Genomic DNA, 4,095 nt, shown 5'->3' with positions numbered 1-4,095 from the left:
CTGAGTGCCAGGCTATACTAGTTATTACCAATTGAATTTTCAATAGCAAACTTACCAAGCCCTAACTTTGACAAATTTTATTTCACATTTGTCAAAGGAAATAAAGCTGACAGCATTACAGGGGCTGTGTACTAAAAGTAGTATCTCAATTCCAACAGTCTGTCCAACCTTTTCTTCCCGGGGGACGCATTAAATCTGGGCCCAATTCGCAGCTTTGTTTGAACACTATATTTTGCCTTTTCTTTGCACCTTTGATATTTATTTCAGTGTTAAATCTATTCTCCCCTTCATCCATTACCCTGTTTTATTTCTGGTTTTGAGAACCTATATTTTCGCTAATAAATATTCACTGCGCCGTTCCAGCCCGCGTTTAATATGCCCGGCGCATGTTTGCCGGGTAACTTCTCAACAGATTGAGTGGACATTCCGCTGGTGCAGCGCAGCCATAAAATTCAGGAACTTGTAAAGCGCGGCTCCCTCCTCCTCCTCCTCTCCCTGCTTTCCCCGCTTTCCCCGCTTTCCCTTCTCCCTCCTTTCCCTCCTCGCTCCATCCCCGGGATCGGCGCCGGGCGAACCCACAGCTCCGCCTCGTGGCCACGATCGCGCAGCGCCGCCCGCGCCGGGAGGGGGGAATTTTGGGAAGAGGGGGGGATGGAAGCGGCTTCGGTGAGAGCTGGGAATCGCACCGCCGGCTGGATGTAAAGAGGGAGAGGCCTCGAGCGCTTTTGTTAATTTTTCTCCTTTTTTTTGGTGTTGTTTTGTTGGGGGGAGGGAAGGGAATAAGGGGGGGTAAATGGCAGGAAAATGAAATAAAAAATGAGGGAAAAGGGGGGAAAAAGAAAAAAAAGAGAGAGAGAGAAACAGGGAAAAAGAGCAGCAGGGAAAAAAAAGAAAAAAGAAAAAAAGGAAAAAAAAGGAAGAAAAGGGAAAAAAGGAAAAAAGATAAAAGAAAGAAATAAAAAGGCAAAAAAGAAGGCAAAAGGTAAAAGAAAAAAAGCAAGCAAGGAAAAGAAGAGTAAAAAGGGAGAAGTCAGAAAAGGAAAAAGAAAGGGGAAAAAAAGACAAAAGGAAAAAAGGCGCAAAAGAAAAAAAAAAGGAAAGAAAAGAAAAACGAAGAAAAGGAAAAAAGCAGAATAGCAAAAAAAAAAAAAAAGAAAAAAGAAAAAAGAAAAAAAATCAAACTCAAACAAAAATAAAGCGTTCCCCAAAAAAGGAAAGAAAAACAGCAAAAAAAAAATAGCTCCCCTCCAACAAATAAAGTAAAAAAAAAAAAATAAAAGGGGGGAAAGGGGGGAAAAAGAAAATAAAAAAAGCAAGAAGCCCGGTGTGACAGGGACTGCAGCAACACCCCGGCACAGCCTGTGTGGATCTTTGATCTCCTGCATCGCATTAAGTAACAAAGAGCAGAGGAGTTTGGAGATGCAGGAGCTGGGCTGCTCTGATCCCAGCACCGCTCCGTCCCATCCTGGGCTCTGCATTTCCAGCCCTTCCAACAGGACTGGTATTTTTACTCAGGATTCTTTCAGTTGCACCCGATTCTTTTAATTAGCTGCTCGTAGCCAGGGTGGTGTTTACTCCTGGAGTATCTCCTGTGAATAGCGGGGGCACTTTACCCATTAATGGTGCTTGAACAGCGTTTAGCCCAAATCGCCGAAACAGTTAAACCTGCAGGATGCAGTTTGCAGTTTCTCCTCCTTTAAAATGCTCCCACATTTCTTTCAAAGGGTTATTAGTGTTTATTTTATTAAGGCAAGGTAGGGAAGGACTTACACACGGAGTAAGAAGCTGTGAGTAGCCACAGCAGGTTCTGTGTGTGAGCTTACACGCAGCTTGTGTGCTCTCACAAAGCATCTCAGAGCCCAAATAACCAACAAAGTTCTTCTTCTGCAAATATTTGGGCACACATTTACTACAAAACATCCATCGTTCCGGGGCTGCAATTAAAAAATAAAAAAAAAAAAAAATCACCTTTAAGAAGATCCTAGAAAGCTCTGGATTCCCACTTTCTCTGCTCCTCTGCTATGAGTCTTTCACCTTCCGTCCTATTCCATTATGTGGCTCTAACGCAGGGCTGAGGCATCAGCTCACCTTCCTCCTGTGTGTCCGTGCAGCCAAAAATCTGCAGCAGGAAAAGATTTCAGGAAGGCTTTCCAAAGTAGGGGGGTGAAAAAAAAAAAACCAAACCAGTGTAAGGGCTGCAAAAGCTCCATGCCTGCTCAGAAATAAAGGGCAAGGCGTGGGGAGATATTAATAGAAAAATGAGAATTATTTTTTAAGAGTGATGTTGAGCACGTTCACTTCGTGCCTGGAGCTGGGGACACGACAATTAGTACATCTGACGTTTACAATGCAGATGTTTATGATGTGAATAATAGATGGAAAGAGAGGGAAAACGTTGTTGTTTTGGGGAAAATATGGAACAGTTTGATCTGGAAAACACCCGAACTTTGCTCAAGCCACCAGGCAAGTATGAAGGGGACTGCTCTTCATGCCCAATTTAAATCCTGCAGCACAGAAAGTCTGAAAAATCATACATTACAGACAAAAATATGGTTACTGTAATAACAGGGTGTTGCAAGAATTGTAAAATAAATTTGGGGGTAGGAGGGTGCAGCCTTTAGGGGAAAACAACATGAATTTCCAGCAGCAGGGTTGTGCAATGATTCTATATTTTTAAAACCTGCCTGTGCTCCATTCATACTATTTAAGTGCTTCAATCAGCACAATAAATGTAAATAATTTACTGCTTCGCAAATAGAAAATTGGGCAGAAAAGTGATTTTTGAGGAGCGACTTGGCTCTCTCTGCCCAGTGATTTGGTGCCCTGTAAAATGCATCTGACACTGTTGTTCATTAAGCTGGTGCTATTGAGCCTTCTTCACATTCATTAGTGATTAATTCAGACAGATATTTAACTTAATAAGGTAAGCAAATAAACAAAAAAATCACTTTCTGTGCCTTAAGGTTTTTTGGCCCTCTAATTGGTTTTGTGCACTAATTATCAAGATTAACACCTTACGCTTTTCTCGGTCCTTACACTTAGAAATTCCCAGTGGGAAAATGTAGCCAACCTTAAGGGAATCCCTGAAGTGCAAGGGGTTAAGAGTTTGTCTTTTAAAAGCAAGATAAGCAGGAAAAAAAAATCTAGGAGAGCCTGATTCCAGGTGAATTTTAGATAATAACAGGATGAGGAGGCAGGAGCTTGCATGGATACACACACAGTGACACTCGTGGCTTTTTATGGGTGTGAGGGGAAGGTTTGCAAGGGGATAATTTGTGTCTCAGCATCTTTGAACAAATAACTGGGATCTCCCAGCTTTCTCACCCCGATTCCAAACCCCGTATCCAGTGTTGGTGGCACATCCCTCCTTCTCACCAAGAGTTAACCACCGGCCTCCAGAAGTTCCTTTCAACTCCACTTCCCACAGAACCCGAGGACTTGCTGTCAGTGCCAAGGCATTGTGATTTCCTTCGCTGTTCACGGCAGTGACATTGTTCCAGGCGTTGCCTGAAATTCCCCCACAGCCAAGCCTGACCGTGTCCTCCTCTTACCTTAGTCTCGGATCAAGGAAACCCTTCTCTCTCCAGGCAGATGTGGGAGAAGCAGCTGGGTGGGAGCAGCACCCTCCACCCAGCCTGACTCCACATCCCTGGGAGCTGGAGCATCGTCCCAGCACCCAGCTCTTCCTGCCACATGCAAATGTCAAAGTTTGTCTCTCTCACGTCTTGACATCCCCTCAGAAAATGCTTATAAAGTGCTGATTCAGTGTCTCTCCTGCAAATGTCTCCTTGGCTGCTCCTACGAGCCAAGCTAAAACCTCACTTGGATTTCACCTCGGGAAAGCTTTGGGAAGGGCCATGATGTGAAGTTCTCCTCGGTCTCAGGCACGAGGGTCATTAAAACTCATTTTAGCCAAGGTGCTGGTACAAGTTGTTGCCCGTGACAATTTGTCACCACCATGTACAATATTTGCTAGGCAGGATCCCAAAATATCCAGCTAATTGCCACTTTTCCTGCCGTGGGAAGTCTCACAGATTTACCCAGCTCCTGCCTTGAACCCGATTGCACTTTCCAGTAGTGGTTTTTTTTTTTTGG

The 4,095-nt window shown here is 44.0% G+C and overlaps 1 long non-coding RNA gene across 1 annotated transcript in view; it reads right to left on the bottom strand.

Annotated features, from left to right (window-relative positions):
• The window catches only part of LOC127477209 (uncharacterized), a 7,120-nt gene extending 3,534 nt beyond the window's left edge, over window positions 1-3,586 (bottom strand). Inside the window, exons 1-2 of the long non-coding RNA XR_007906885.1 lie at window positions 3,552-3,586; window positions 1,969-2,119 (exon numbers count right to left, since the gene is read on the bottom strand). This is a non-coding gene — a long non-coding RNA (uncharacterized LOC127477209). The remainder of the gene's footprint in view (window positions 1-1,968; window positions 2,120-3,551) is intronic.
• Between the last annotated feature and the right edge of the window lie 509 nt (window positions 3,587-4,095).

This window comes from Manacus candei, unplaced genomic scaffold (genome assembly GCF_025592945.1).
Source record: "Manacus candei isolate 608988 ecotype Guabito, Panama unplaced genomic scaffold, ASM2559294v1 h1tg000050l, whole genome shotgun sequence".
NCBI lineage: Eukaryota > Metazoa > Chordata > Aves > Passeriformes > Pipridae > Manacus > Manacus candei.
This window is presented reverse-complemented; position numbering and strand designations above follow the sequence as displayed.